Raw genomic sequence first — 17,706 nt, 5'->3', positions numbered from 1 at the left:
TCCCCTATCTCTCATCTATAAATATACATCTAGACATTATCATCTTATGTTCCATCTTGTCTCAATCTCTTACTTTTCTCATCTTTTGACTTATTTCGTTTAATCTCTATCTTGTGCATCGGAGTGTAAAAGCAAAGAACGCTTTATGTCTTTGCCTTTAACCTTTTTTTTTTTAGTTTTCTACCTTTTTAGGAACACTCTTATGTCAGAGCTTAGCATAAACATTTTGACATGCCAAGTCAGAGAGCTTTCTATTCATTAGTCGAGCACCAGAGAATATTACCTAGAAAGAGAGCTTTGGAGGAAGGAGAAACTGTCATTCCTGCCATAATGAAAATACACAACAGCCAGCACTCGAACCGATCTACCCCATAATAGGCTGGTCTGACCATAAAGCAATTTCAGGCTTTGACTAAACAAATACAAACTCTTAAATAGATGTTACAGACTATAACCACACTATAGGCTTCAAAGGTACTCAAACCCCTTGTTGATAGGCTATAGAGAGACAACCAAGCTACGAAGAGATGGAAGCCTTCTCGACCTTCAGAGAAGAAGAGCATAATGCCTAACTCACCACTACCTAAGTCACAACTCAACACTTTCTATGGCTCAAAAATCAAAACAAACCAACCTAGATTCCCAGTCGAACAAAGACTTAGAAGCTCAGATGCAAGCCATGTAGAAAGAGCTAAAGGCAAAGGTAATGGCTTGCAAGGATGAGCTCAAATTTTTGGAAGCCTCGCCTTTCATTGAAAACTATATAAAATTAACATGATGATGCAAGGTGTAGATGAAGCTCTAATGTATAAGAGACTTACTACAACCTTTAAAGGGGTAGCTAGAATGTCATGGTCTTAAAGAGGAGCCATAAATCCCACATCGACTGTGTATTAGAATTGATCTTGGGATATAAGGGTTTACACCACCTTCAACTTGTGATGTGCTTTTTGTGGGATAAAATCGCGAGGCCAACGAGCCAGAGCAAATAATACCTCACAAGTTAGTGTGGATCGTGACATTTTGTATCAGAGCCAACGCTGAGGGTACTAGTGATGTGTCACCGAAGATGGTGGGCCTTTATTGGAGTGGGGGAGGATGTCATGGTCCTAGAGAGGAGACATGAATCCTACATCAACAGTGTACTAGAGTTGGTCTTGGAATATAAGGGTTCACACCCCTTTCAACTTGTGATGCACCTTTTATGGAATAAAATCGTGAGGTCAATGACCTAGAGTGGACAATACCTCATAAGTTAGTGTGGACGGTGACATAGGTCTTGATATAGTAGTCTAAAACTGAGGTCAATTATAATATTTAAAGAGCTTAACCACTCATTCATGTTTCGCTTCATGAGCAGTCGAAGAATAAAGAAGATGATGTTAAGCTTGATGTCGATCTACCAAAGTCATAATGAATCCTTAAAAAACTATGTCATGCATTTTAACACGAAAGCTTTATAGGTGAAAGACCTAAAATAAATACTTGTTGTAGTCTCCCCAACAAGTGGATTCAATGATAAAGAGTACCATCTAAAGCTGACCTTGTCATTAAAGCCACCTAAGACTTTGGTCGACGTCCTACTTATAGCTGAGAAGTACATAAAGGCTAAAGCTATAATTAGAAATGGCTGAGGTGAGAGAGGTTCATCCCTCCTTCTCAGTCATATGAAAGGTAAAGATTTCTATGATATTCCCTTAAAAAGGAGATGACATAGGGCTAGGAGCCTTAAGGGAGAAAAAAACTGTACTATACTGAATACTTCCTCAAAAAAGATTCTGATGCAAATTGAGAGGAATCTGAAACTCAGATGATCGAAGCCACTAAGGTAAAATATGAGAAGGGATCCAACCAAAAGATGTGCCTTCTATAGGGACAAATGCCACAACATTGAGGACTATGTTGACCTTAAAAATGAGATTGAAGCTTTAATAGAAAAAGATTAGCTAAGGAGGTTCATGGACCAACGAAGATAATGGTAGACTAGATTAGACTATAGATAAGATTGAAAAAAGCCTACAAGGGACAGAAAAGGTAGGCCAGAAGAAAATAAGAGAATGAAAGTTCAAAGAGATGAGCAAAGATAGGAAAAAGGCTGAGCTGACAATAATAGGCCAATTGTTAAAGTGATTATTGTGATTACTAGTAGGAGCTCAACCTTAGCCAAAAGAAAATTCAACCCAGCTATAATTATGGCTATTGGCTTTTCAATGAAGAAGAAATAAGACTAAAAAACAAACTAATCTCATTCAATTTAAAAGATGTAGAATAATCCAACATTTTCATAATGATACCATAGTAATCATAGTTGTGGTGTATAATTACGTGGTCAAAAAGATCTTATTTAATAATGAAAGTTTGATCAATGCCATGTACTATGCCACCATAAAAAATATGAAAATTAAGGAAGATTAGTTACAACCGATCACCATAACCTTAGTGAGATTCAGGAATAAGTAGATACTAGTGAAAAAGATTATTAAACTATCAATCGCTTTATGAAAGAAACTAAAGACAATCACTTTGATCATAGAGTTCATGGTTGTAAAAGTTCCATCTGCCTACAATATGATATTGGACTAATGTAGCCAATCTATTATATGGCTCATAGGCTCAGCTCTCTATTTAAAAGTAAAGTTTCCAACATTTCATAGGGTTAAAGAAGTGAGGGGAGACTAGTCCATAGCACGATAGTGTTACATCACAATAATGAAAAAGAATACTAGAAAATAGATTGGCAGTTCAACAAAGACTAAGAATGTTGAAGAAAAAAGATAAGCAACTAAAACCAAGAAGAAGCCGCAACGTAAGACAAACCTCACCAAAGCATGCTCTTAAACCACTTTTAGCTCTTAAGCTCTAATAGAAAATATATTTTTTGTTTCATTTTTTGAACTTCTAATAGATCTTGAAGGTGATCGAAGCTCTTAAGCCAGCACAAATATTTACTTGTCATTTGGACTAAGCTAACATGCCCATAAAAATAAAGATTGAAATGAGAAATACATATTGTTCAAGCTATATATTTTGATCATTTATCAATAACATACTAATCATTACGTCATAATTTATCTTAGTAGGAAATAGTCTCGACCTAATTGAACAAAAAGAAATAATTGACTAAAGACTTGAACCATATTAAAATTGACCTGAATAGTAAAAACCTTGTATCTATACCATTATAGGACAACATCTTTGAAAAACACATATAGATAGAACTAAACTTAAGCATAAAGAATAGTCAATTCAACTTTTGAGAAATAATGTTGACCTTTTCACTTGGAGATCATCCGATATACCTGAAATCGATACCGAAGTAATGATCCATAGGCTAGACACCAACTTTGACGTAAAATCAATTCAGTAAAAGAAGAAAACCTTTGCATCAAAAAGATAGAAAGCTTTTGAGGAAAAGGTTTGCAAATGGGCTTCATTAGAGAAGTTTATTACCTTGAATGGATAGCTAATATGGTCATGATAAAAAAGCATAGAGAAAAATGAAGGATATACATTAACTTTACTAACTTTAATTAAGGCATCCCCAAAAGATGGTTTTCTTTTCCCTAACATTCAACTTTATGGATGCCTATTCTAGTTATAATAAACTTAAAATGTTGAAAGAAAATGAGAAAAAAAGGCTTTCATCACTGAAAAGGTCTTTACTGTTACAAAGTGATGCCTTTTAGCTTAAAAAATGTAGGGATAACTTATTAAAGGCTAGTCAACAAGGTTTTTAAAAATCAGATTGGCCTCCATATGAAAGTATATATAGACAACATAATAGTCAAGAGCAAGAGCCTGGTCAACCATTTAAAAGATCTCAGGGAAACCTTTGACACCTTGAGAAAATACAAGATGAAGCTTAACTTGAACAAATGTGCCTTTGAAGTCACGTTGAGTAAATTTCTTGGCTATATAATCAATAAAAGGGGGATAGAAATAAGCCCAAAAAAAGTTCAAACAATCTTGAATATGAAAATACCAACCTTAATGAAAGAAGCATAGAGGTTAATCAAAAGAATAGTCATTTTAAGTAGGTTTATATCCAGGTTGGCAGAACAATGTTTATCATTTTTTAAAATTTTTCAAAATATCTCCTAATTTAGATAGACACCTCAATGTCAAAAAGCATTTGATGAACTTAAAGAGTTTCTATCCTCTCCACCTATACTCTCTAAGTTAAGGTCTGATAAGATTTTATACTTGTATCTAACCATCACAAACCAGGTCGTTAGCTCAGTTTTGGTCAACGAAGAAGAAGAGAGCTAAAGGTCGATCTACTTCATGAGTAAGGTACTGACAAGATTAGAGGTAAACTATAATAGGATAAAAAAAATTAGTCTATATGATTGTCACGTCAGCTAAAAAACTTAAGCTATATTTTCAAGCCTACATGTTATACATACTGATTGACCAACCATTGAGACAGGTATTGTAGTAGCTAAAACTATTAGAAAGATTAATTAAATGGGTAGTAAAACTCAGTGAATTCAACTTATACATACTCCCTAGGTCAGCCCTAAAGTCACAAGTATTGGCAAACTTCATTGTAGAGCTTAAATGGCTCATCCTAATAAACTACTCGAAAAGAATGAAAAAGCTACAAGAAAAAAAAAGTTAAAACCTTTTGTTAATGGTTCAACCACAAGTCACAGTGGTGAAGTTAACCTTATTTTGATCAACTTGAAAGGCCTATAGTATCAGTATGCCTTGAAGTTTAAATTCAAAGAATCCAGTAATAAGGCAAGATATAAAGCACTGATAGTCGATTTAAGATTAGCAACCAAGCTAAATATTTAGCATATAGCTGTGTATAGCAATTTTCAATTAGTGGTAGGTCAGATAAATGGTGACTTCAGAGCTCAAGAAGAAAGAAATTAAAGATATTTGGACAAAGCATTGGCCCTCATCGTTGGCTTCCAAAAAGTCAAGGTGAAAAAATATTGAAGTTCAAAAATTCACTAATAGATGCCCTATCCAAACTGGCCTTAAGAATAATGACAGAGAGTTCAGGCCAAGTTATGTTGGAAGAACTAATACAAAAAAGCATCGAGGAGAAGCTTGTAGGACAGAATTAGGAAAAGGAAAAAAAACTTAGATGACCCCAATTAGGACATACCTAACTATAGAAGAGCTATCTAAGGATATGGTCCATGCTAAAGCATTAATAATGAAGGCTTCTCAGTACACGATGATCAATGGACAACTGTACAGAAGATCTTTTAGCTTGCTTTATCTAATATGTATGGATGACAAAGAGGCGAACTATGTCATAAGGGAAATCCATGAAATAATATGTGGGAACCACTTTAGACCTCGACTGCTTACCTATAAAGTGCTTAGGCAAGACTATTAATGGCCAACCATCGAAGAGATACGACTGACTTGGTGAAAATATGTGACAAATACTAGAGGTTTGCCCACGTACAACATTTTTTGTCAACTAAGCTCATCTTCATTATCAGTCCATAGCCTTTTTATGCAGTAGGGAATGAATGTCCTTAAACTATTCACCTTGACCATAGGCTAGAAATAATTTTTCCTAGTAGCAGTAAACTACTTCATAAAGTGGTATAAAGCCAAAGTCCTCACTACTACAACCGAGACCCAGGTAAAAAAATTTGTATGAAAGAACATAGTCTACAGGTTTCATTTACCTTGGTCTATAGTCATGGATAATGTGAAAGAAAAGTGGGCTGATGATCTACTAGGGGTATTGTAGGCCCTGAGGATGACCACCAAGGTCCTTGTAGGGGAAACCCCATTCCACCTAGCATTTGGAATAAAAGCCATGGTGCCTGTTGAGATTAGTCTCTCAGGCTTAAGAGTCGAATTAGGGTCATAGAAAAGAAATAAAGAGGCCCTAAGGGTCGACCTAGATCTAGTGAAAGAATAGAGAGATGTGGCCTTAACACAAATAGCATCTTACTAGCATAGGTATCCAACTATTATAATAAAAAGGTTTGACGTAAAAATATTAAGAAAGATGACCTAGTACTTAGAAATGTTGAACATAGGAGTTAAAGATCAACGTGGCAAGCTAACTCCGACTTGAAAAAAACTATATGTGGTTAAGGAGTTCGTCTAAGATGCGACTTATAAATTATAGGACATGAATGGTAATTCTTTACTGAGGACATGGAATGCTAATAATTTGAAAGTATATTATCAATAGTTTAGATTAAATCGAGCTCGTATTTTAATCTAAAAGTTAATAAAGTGATGATGATTATGTTCATTGGGTAACAATAATGCTATAGCCCTATCTAAAAACAATGTTTTTGACCTGATATGTCTGACTTGAAACTTAAGGCCAGAACATGATAACATTTATTTTAATCATTGGACTCAGGCTTAAACTAATCTGGTGAAATTTGACCTAAGATTTTGATGAATTTTAAGCTCACTTGAACTGAGTTAAAACTTTGAATTATTATCAAATAAAAATTTTTTGTTGAGTTATTCTAAATTGTCTGAGCTAATTATATAAAACTTAACTCACGAAGTTATCTTGTAAGTGGCAATTCGAGCTTAAACTTAAAAAACTTAAACTAAATAAAATTGAATTGAAACTTGAAATAAAATGTTATAAATGTCCCATTGATGATTAGGTTAGTACAAAAAGAATTGTCATTGATAGAAGTTGTATATAGTGACTTTTCTTAAGGTCATGACAAAAAGTCAACTTCACACTTAAAAATTTTATAACAATTAAAAAAAGAAAAGAAGCCCTAAACATTAGTAGCAATGGTAGTGGCATAAGCATCCCTAGTAGTAATAGTATTAACTTCAGCTTGTCCTTCCTCAACTGCACCCTCATCAACTTCAGTGTCCAGAGCATCCTCAAGCTTAACATCTAATACTTCGTCTTTATTTTTTCCCCCTCTTTTTTTCTTATTGGACTGATTTAAAAGCCTTGATCTAATATTGTTTAGGTCAATATTAGAAAGATCAAGGTTAAAGTTGACAAATTTGAACTGCATCTCATCTTTTGCCAACTTAAAAACACTAATGACATTCTTCTTGAAGAGCTTCACCTAGAGCCTAAAAAATTCGTCAAAGGCTTTGAACTTCTCAACAGCTTTCTTTTTTAACTATTTCTTTTCTTTTTCCCCAACCTCGAGCTCAGACCTCAACTTAGCTATTTTAACTTGAGTATCGCCAAGTTTCAGCTTGCTTGTTCTTTTATGAACTTGCTGAGGTCTTCTTAATGTGGATGCCTTCTAACTTGGTTGTTAATTCATCAATTTTTTTTTGCTCAACCTCTTTCTTGTGAGATGCATTGAGGCTGACCTCATATTACCCAAGACATTTGAGCTCTTTTGGTGCGCCTCACTCATGATAGCTATATCCTTTTTAACTTTAAGTAGGTAGACAGTAGCTAAATAAGCAGGGTAAAAGGCTGGCTATTATTGTCAATGGGCTAAGGTGGGAGTTTTTTATAGACTGCAAATGATAAACTCAGATTTAGTAAAATAAAAAACAAGAAGCAAAGAAAGAGTTGAGCTGATGTTAAACAATACTCACCGTTAAGAGGGACCGTAACCTTATAGAACCTCTTGGCCACATCAGAGTTCTCCATTAGGTTATTAACTGAAGTGTACTCCAAGCTCATGCAAACCTTCTCTGAGCTAGATCTTAGCACCCTAGACTCAAGATTTTTCAACATAGAGAATGAGGCATCGATATTCAGCTTTTTCGTAAAAAGAAGAATTGCCAATGAGAGCTCTCAGTGTGTAGTGATGTTTTGCTTTTTGGTGGTAGGAGAATGCTAAGTTGAAGAGCCTAGTAGCTTACTCACTATTGGATTTATGACTTTATTCCCTTTCGAAATGGGGCATTGAGCTGAATTTTCTTACTTTTAACCTTCTTAGGTGTGGGCTTGTGTTAGAAAAAGGCAAAGTTGAAGTTCTTGTTAGAAGACATCTTTGTAAAATTAAGTTAAGAGTTGGATAAAAAATCAGACAAAATAAAGGTCTTATGAGTTTACCTCATGCCTACCCTAGTACTTTGGCTCATTTATTATTTCAAGAAATATTAACTTATATGCATCTATGATGAGCTCACGTACAAGTGTACTTCATTATTTTGTCTTGATTTAATAGGTCTAGGACACAAAAAGTAAAAGGCACATCTACAATTGTTGGACTCATTTATTATATCTTAGGTCTCGACCCCGACCTCGGCATCGACTTTGACCTCGATCTCATTACCTTTATTTTTTTCTTACTTTTAAAGACAAAGGAAGAATAGCTTTTAGTTTTTGATAGAGCTCAGGCAATCAGTGAATAATTTTTTATTGGGTCGAGTTGTAACGTAGTACCACCTCTTATTATTGGGGTACTTTTTATTAAAATTTTTTTTGAATAAAGGGTGATCGAGAAGAATATCTAAATGTTGACAAAAGATTATAAAACTTACTACGTATCATATAGAGTTAGAAGTGAGCTAAATGATAGTTAAATTATAAGAATTAAAAATTGAAACAAATAAAAAATGTAGTGGGAACATTAGACTGGCCACAAACGAATCCCAAAATACCTAGAACTGATTAAACTCTAATTTATCAGTGACTTGATTTAAGGAATTTGGCATTAATACACTACACGCTTATTTGGAAAAATGAAATTTCATCACTAAAGCCCGAATGTGATGAGTTGAACACATAATTAGGTAGTTTTTGAGATTAGCACTACCTTTTAGTTCACTCATCACATTTTTGAAGATCATACCAAGGTAAGAAATATATACAAGAACCTCGACTAGTTCATCCTACTCCAAAAGATTCCCTTCTTCGCCACTACCTTCCCCCAATATGATATCTTTTTTTTTCTACTTATTCTTAAAGCCTTTCTCATCATCAGAGTCTTAACCTTTAAAAGACTTAAACTCTTGAGCAAGAGTAAGATTATGAGGTGGAGTAGTGGTTAAGAGCACCACAACCTCAAGGGAAAAAAAGAGAGGAAGAGACCCTTTGAGAGAATAGATGTGTTAATAAGAGTTGACTGATGAGGAATAGAAGTGACGATGGGAGCATATGTAAGGAGGGGAGTAGATGAATAAGAGAGTTAATGAGATTGAACCTCAGAAGGGGGAATAGTCAAAAATAAGGAAAGGTCAATCATAAATAATGAACCGACCTGAGAGACAAGAAAATGAGATGGATTCTCTAATTCAAAATCTATCTAAACACATAGATCTTCCATGCTCAGGACCTACTCTTTTCTTGCTTGTGCATTCTCATTGTTTTGTCACTGCCCTTCCTTTGACATAGGGTTGAGCCAGTAATCGATTTTTTGATAGTCTTGACCTCTAATAATTAGTGGGACTAGGTCGTTATTGTCTTCCCAAGCTAACCCCTTTAAGCTCTACCTTGAAACTTTTGACCTTTCTAGAACTTAAACTAAAAGATATAATAAAAAAAAATGTACCAAAAAAAAAGAAAGAGAAGATGAAAGGAAATAATGGTAAGACAGGAAAGCAAAAAAGCTTTTGAGGTAGGACAATTTAGATCAAGTAGAGAGCAAAAAATAAAAAGGTGAAAAACGAAGGCCTCAACAACCTTTTATATAGCCATGCCTCAGATCAAATAAGCGACCTAGATTGCACCATGTGTTAGAATGCCATTGAAAGATGTCATTTTGTCTTTACCATTTTGAATTTTGTTGCCCAAACTATCTCTCTCCTCATGTAATATGACCTCAACTGCTTAACCTGATCAAACTGGCCAAATCGGATGGTTTTTTAGGTCAAACCAGCCTAGTAAACTGATTGTCTAGAATTCAAAACAAGGATTCAAATTTAAACTTTTGAAAAAAAAAGTTTAAGTTCTAGTTCAACTAGACGAACTTCCATCCTAATCTTGGATCATCCCGAATAAATGACACTTTGGTAACTTTCAAATTAGCCATGCATTTAACCAAAAGCATACGTGCAAGATCAAACTCACACTAAGTCAGCTTAAGCCATAGCATCTCGAGTTGTAGTAAAAGGCAAATTATCCCTTGATGCTGACCCTTATGTCGACTTCAGCTATAGGAGATCAAATTCCACGTGGTCTCCTCTAAACTACCCAATCTGTACAAAATGAACTAACCGCACACCTAACAATTTGATACTCAAACTGTTTGGTGGGGGGATAGAATGTTAGGGGTATTTAGTGGTCTAAAGGGTATGATGATCTTTTTTTTCTCATTAGGAACTCTTGGAAGACATCCATGGGTAATTCAGACATTTGCATCGACCTAACATGTCAGGTCAGTCTGATATGCTCAGTATCACATCAGCTCAGCCACATTATTATTGTCTTTCATTAGTCCCTTATCTCTCATCTATAACTATAAACACCAAGCATTATCATCCTATGTTTCATCTTGTCTCAATCCCTTACTTTTCTCTCATTCTAACCTCTTTCGTTCTGATCTCTGACTTACGCGTTGGAGTACAAATACAAAGAATGTTCCTTGCCTTTACCTCTAACTGCTTTCTTCTAGTTTCTTGTATTTTCAAAAACACCCCTACATCAGAGCTCAAAGCAAACAAAAATCTAATGGGATAAAAAATCGATTAATCAAAACATTAATTTTATATAAAAGTACTCATACTTCACATATGTAAAATATGTAATATGTGATAAGTCTATAATAAAAAACTTTTTTGAACCTTGCCTTTAATCAGTCAATTCTCCACATAGTTTAAGAAAAAATTATTACTTGCTTTTCTACAAATTAATAAACTTACTTCACCTCTTTAAGTAATACTTTCAACAAAAGTTATCTCTAAGGTATAGTTATCTAATTTTGTTTATGTATAACAACCATGATTAGAGGAAAAGGTTTCTTTTTTTTTTTTTAAATAATTAAAGGAAAAGATTTTCAAGTGTAACCATTATTAAAATGTAAAATCCTTGATAGCTATTTTATTTCCATGTAAAAAAGAAAAATAGCTTAATATTCATATAAAATGATAAACATATATAATTGAATATATAAAAAATGTAAAAAAAAAGTGCAAAAAACAAATGAAATAAATTAAATCCTTATAAATTATTAAATAGACAAAAAGGTGAAAGAGATCAATTTTACTTTTTTTTCCCCAAAAGACTGTCCCTAAACATTTTAGATTTCGATATAATTATTAAAGAAATTTGTGATAATTGACAATTTGGAGGAAAACTTGGAACTTATGCTAGCAAAACCAATTATAAAAGTACCAAAAAGATTTAAAAAATCATATTTTTTAAATACAATATGAAAATATGATGCGAGCTTTTCCCAAAAGCAAACATATGTCCAATTTTGTTTACTTGATATATAGCTTTTAAAGAAATAATAAATTAACAAAAAATTTTGTAAATAAACAGATATACTTGTAAAAAAAAAGTCAAAACTAAAATAAAGAGAATAGGTACTCATTCTCTTATTCACCTACACTCATAAACATGTCCTATTCTAGTGGTGAGATGTGTTATTTATAAGGTTAAAACCTTAATTTTTTTCTAACAAAATTGGGTGTTAATATATATATATAAGTTAGATTATGAATTTTCAATCAAAAGAAAAAGAAAAAGAAAATAATTTTTTATTAAAAAATGAAACGTTGACTAATAATCAAGACAATTATAATAAGGATATTGTTTGATTTCATTAAAAAAATAAGATTTTGAATTAGTATGAAAAGCTTAGAAATATCAAGTGGAAAAATGCAAATTTGAAGTAGTTTATATTTTATTGTTCATTTCAGAAAGACCATCTCATATATATAATTAATTTTTTTTCAACTTAAAAAAATTCATAAAATAGACATAAACATATAAAGCATTTGTATAGTTCTCTTAATCATGAATTTCAACATAAAAGAATAACAAAACTTTTCTCTTTCTCTATCATAACATCTTCATATAAAAAAAAGAGTTATATCTAAGAATATAAGTTTATGTAGGCAAATACTTTAATGAACCTTCATAAAAAGAAAGAAGATATTATGAAGAAAAGTAATTGATTAATGAGAAATGGAAGGAATATTAGAAGATTGCAAGACTAAGCTACATGAGACATATTAAGATGGATTAATTACTGCACTCATGGGAAAGTTATAAGAAGTAATCTGTTTTTAGCAAATATAACGTCAGAGCTACAAGCTTTTCCACATGATTTATTGAAAATATAAAACAAAAAAGAGTGACTGGTAATATCACAAATCTTGTACAAAAGCATTGAGTTTAATTGATGAAAGAAATAGTTAAAGATGAAAATTTTGATTTTATTAACAGGTGTTATAGAGCATCCATGATTAAAAACATCCTAGAAATCCACCAATCCAATATAAAAAATCTCTTACAAAATCCCCTTACACTTCAAAGAAAAAGTAAAAGGAAATGACAATGAAAAATAATTAAATTAATACATACGAAAAAAGTAATAGATCTTAAAACCATAAAATTCATATGTTTCAATGAATTAAAAAAAAAAAAAAAGGTAATCAAAGTATGGCATTCAAGGCTCAACAAGAAGCATAGAGCCATAGTCGCCTTAGGAGATTATACATAAATAACTAATTAACTGACTAAATTACAAAAAAATTCACCAACTAATATTAACATAAATATCCTTACACTCATAACTATTAAAATATATCTAGCATAACTAATTTGCTATGTTAATTTATCCTAAGAAAACTTATGAAGGTACAAATATATGTGTTGAGATTTTTAAATTTAAACAGAGATATATCTACATAGTTAATCAAATCTAAATCAAATAAGATAAACTCTTTCAATTTTAAATTTGCATTAAAATTTAATCTGTAATAGCTAATTGGGGCAAGAAAAGGAAATTAACTTTTGAACTAAAAAATAATAAAATATATATTATTTAGACATTTAAAAGTATTAAGATAATTTTTGTATGACAAATAAGATGTATGGATAATTTTTTTCATTTGTATTTAAAAAAGAAATAATAATAATTGATAAAGGAGAAATCAAATTCCTTGTACATACAGTACATATTTGAAAGATGAATTTGGTAATTTAGATAAAAAGGTTGAAAGATTCAATTAGTTTAATTTTTGAAAAATTCAAATATTTTAAAATTAAATAATAAATTGAAGAAGATTATTTGATAGAATTAAAAATAAATTATTATCCTACATGTCAAAAATGTAAGTTATCCTTGTAGACACCCACGTGGCATACTTTATTAGATAACTATGTATATTGTAATATAATATATATGATTATTAAATTTAGTCCAATTATTAACGGTTCAAATTTTTTTATTTAAATTGATGAAGTGGCACTTTGACTTTTTTGACATGATATTTTGTTTTATGTGCTTATTGATATTGCTGATGTGTTAAAATTTTTTGTTCACATGGTAAAAAATAATGACTATGCAAAAAATTTTTTAGCATGTCAACAGTTTTCCATGTCAATTTTCTAAAGTTATAAGATCTGTCATTGTATTTTGATCAAATGGTAGAATTAGTCTTTTTACTTTCATGTATTCAAGTTTGATCTATATATATAAATTAATTATTAAATTTAAGATTTGATTTAAAATAAAATAAAATAACATAAATTGTTAACTCAACTTTATATATTTTTTACATTTAATATGTGTTTTGATGGGGCATTTGGAGGAGTAATTTTATTTAAATCAAATGTTTTAAAAGTTCAAAAATGAATTTACTTGTTTGGATAAAAATAAGAGAGAATTTTAAAATTTAAGAAGAATTTTAAAAGGAAATTTTAACACCTCAAATTCTTTCTTGAAAAAGGTGATTTTTCAAAATTGTTCTTGATTCTCCAATTCTTTATTGCATATGGCCTATCAATAAATAGAAAACAATATATATATAATTTTGTTTAACTTTAATATATATTTTTTATTTTTATAATATTAATAATATTTATATATTTTTACAAAGTTAATGATATCCATATTATATATTTTATTTATATACATATTTTTATTTTTAATATCATTATTCTTTCTTTATAATTAATTTGTTATGTCATGAAATTCCAATAAAATAAATTACTTTCTAAAAAAATATTTATCCAAATAAAATAATTACAAATGCTAACATTTTGAAATGGTGAATTTTAAAATGCCTTCATTTCAAATTTTTTCAAAATTTCAAAAAATTTCATCCAAACACACTCTTAGATAATTTTTTTGGATATTTGAATTATTAATTGGGCTTTAAATTGACAAATTGAGTTTTAATCTCAAATTAGATTTTAAGCCAACATAATCAAATAATATCTTTTCTTTATCTTTCTTCTATTTTAATTTTTTAATTTTTTATTAATTTATATTTTTAATATTTTTAAAATCCAAAAAATATATGAAATAGATAAAAAAAAAAAAGACAAAAACATAGAAGTCAGATACAAACCTAGAATTATCAAACTCAGTAAGCTCAAACACATAATAAAAAATAAAAGCTTTTGACAAGAAAACATAGCAAAAATAGACACAACCAACAAAAATAATCAAAATCAATTTTTTGCAAAAAGGTTCTTTTATTTAGAGGTTTTAGGTTTAAAATTTTTAGGGCATTTTGTTCAATTTTACTTTGATAGTGATACACAATGGAATAAAGAAGTTGGAGCTTTCAATTTGGGAATTATTAGAAGGGATTTAGGAAATTGTAATTTGAAAAAAGGAAAGATGGGTTGCTTTTTATTTGATGATTGGAGTTTTGTGGTTGGTGTTTGTATACGATGGCTCACGATAATGTTGGTGGTTGATTTTTGGGTAATAGTTATCACTAAAATTTTAAACTATCACCTTCGTGTTTTTTTTTTTTTTTGTATCATATTCGTGTTATGGCACTATGTCTTATTTTAAATTATCGGGTCTACATTAAGATAAAGAGACTAATTTTACCATTTGACCAACTACAAGGACAAATGGTACAATTTGACCTAAATTTTATCTAGCCTTTATTTTAATATTGCCAAATCTATTGATTATAACCTAGGCTTAAGAACTGAATTTTTATTTCATTTGTTGCATGTAAAGGCCTCTAACTTACAAAACCTTTTTATTTCTCTTTTGTTTTGTTTGGTGTTACCATTATTGGCATGCATGATACTGCCATGTGAAAATCACAGAATGCAGTTGGGCAAACTATTAGTTCAGCATAAAAAAGGGCCATGGGTATCTAATGTATTCGATTGAGAAATACAAATTTACTTTTCTCTTTCTCTTATTCTCTTTTTGGTTATTTTGTTTCCTTTTTTTTAACTCTCTATTCTAGAATTCTCTTTTTCTTTATAACTTTTCTAGAAAATTACTTCAATTTTATTCTTTGAATTTTTGTGTTGAATCATCGTATTAGCTCTAAATAAACCAAGAAGGGGATGAATTGATTAATTAAAAATTTTGACAATTTGATTGCCAAATTAAACAATGATCACAAATATGTAATTTTAAGCAAATAAAGATAATATATATGCATAGCAAAATAACTTGAAAAGTAAAGGAGTAGAGATGAAAAATCAAACATAAAAAATTATAAAGGTTTGGTCCTTTCACAAGATGTTTACATCCTCTTCCTTAGCCTTTCTTGCTAAGGAGCTCAATTCACTATATAAATGTTAAATGTTACAACCAGCCTTTCTAAAGCTTAATATAATCAACAAATAAAACTCTCAAGGGTTACACTCTTCCTTATTCTTACAATCTCGAGGCTAGAGACAAGTATTTTGCAAACTTAAGAAACTCTCTAAGGTTAAGTGTTTGTTAGTTTGAAGTACAAATAAAATATATGAATAATAACAAGAGGATTTAAATACAAGATGGGAAGTTATGCTTTTTTACACTTCAATTTGCTTTTAATGCTTGAAGAAGATGAAGAATGAATAACAATAAATTCTCTTGGCTTTTGATAGCTTATAATCTAGTGAGAGACTTCTTTATATATATAGAAAGGAGAAATGAGCCATTGTTTTCATTTAATGCCTTAAATTATCTATAAAAAACAAGAAAATATGACTGTTTGAAGCTATCAAGACCAAATCGATTGATCAATCTTTTAAGGAGATCAATTAGTTTTGGTCTTTCAAGCCAAAACATGTTTCTACAAAAGAATAACCGATTAATCCTTTTTTGGAAGGGATCGGTCCATTTTAGCCAATTTCTAATAAATAAAGTTTCTATAAGAAAAATAATCAATCATTTTTTGAAAGGTATCAATTCATTTTGTAAGTTTCAAATTTAAAACTCGTTTTGTATAAAAAAGACTAGCGATCCATTTTATAATGGATTGATCCATTTTTGCAATTCTCAAGCTCGAGACTTTTCTATATAAAAAACCAATTGATTCATTTTTTTAATGGATCAATTGCTTTCAGGTTTTAAACAAAAATTTCAATTCCTTTGCAAGAATGAATGATCTGATCTACAAAAGGATCGATCCCTCTTTCTTAATTTTGTATAAAACATGTTTTTAATGAATATGTAAGTTTGCTTTGGTTTTAAGTCATTTTTCATTGAAAAAATTACTAGCAAAATTTTCTTTTTAAGTTCAAAGTAATTTATCCCAAGTTTTAGCTTTAGTGTTTTTTCATTTCAAAATAAGTATCAATCAATGCTATTAATCTCTCCCTTTTTGATATGATAAAACTTAAAAGAAATTTGTTTTGAAAAGTTCCTTTTAAAAAAATTTCTCCTATTTTCAAACCAATTTTTCAATATAACCTCCATTTAAATATAAGCTCCCCTTAATTATAAACACAATTGAAATTTTACTAAGGCCATTTTTCACAATTTTCACCATATTTTCAACACAAGTATACTTAGTAAATCCATCACATTTTTAACATAATAATCACTTAACAAGCAAATTTTGTTCATTTTAGCAAGTCCATCACAATATCAAGAGCATACCTATATATAGCTAAGCAATCTTATTAATAGCAAATTCCAAACCCATTCTTCCCTTTTTTGTCATATAAAAAAGGATCAATTCAATGCACACAATTAAATAAAGCAAAATTCATAACATGTATAAGTAATAAAATAGTAATTTAGCATAATATCACACAATCAACCATAAATTGAGCTGTAAAATGGAGAAAGTCATGCCATTGATTATAAAATATACAAGATGCAAAAGTAAGTGTAACAAAACAAATTGTCCAAATGAAAATTTAAATGCTTAAAAAAAGTTGAAGTGTAGGAAACCCAAGGTAGCTGGGTAGCAAGAGTAGGTCACGTGGAGGAGCAAAAAGTGGAAAATGTTGAAAGTGTTGCTCTATGTTGTATTGAATAACCCTCACATGACGAATTTGATTAATGATCTCATGTTGTGTAGGCTCTATGTTCTCAAGCCTATTGCTCATGTTCCTAACCATTGAATGTAAATTATTCATTTGTGCCATAAGAAGATGTAAAACTCTTTGGGTATTAAAAGGTGAACTAGAGAGACCTTTTTGATGTTCAACATTATTCTTATGCTCTTTTACTTGCTCAAGTGCAACTTCATGCTTTCTAATCCATTCATTATTTGCATTTTGTATATATGCCATACTATGAAATGTATGCATCCCTAAAACACTACAAGGATCATTAGAGGCAATCTCACAATCACTTCTAGTGTTGATGCCTAATTTCTTAAGTAGGTTGCTAATTGTTATCCTATAAACCAATGTGTATTTCTTATTTTAAACAAACCTTATCATATCATTGAATA

This window comes from Durio zibethinus, chromosome 15 (genome assembly GCF_047325235.1).
Source record: "Durio zibethinus cultivar Kanyao isolate XHJ-2024 chromosome 15, ASM4732523v1, whole genome shotgun sequence".
In the NCBI taxonomy this organism is placed as follows: Eukaryota; Viridiplantae; Streptophyta; class Magnoliopsida; order Malvales; family Malvaceae; genus Durio; species Durio zibethinus.
The sequence above is the reverse complement of the archived record's forward strand: the minus strand, read 5'-3'. Positions refer to the sequence as shown.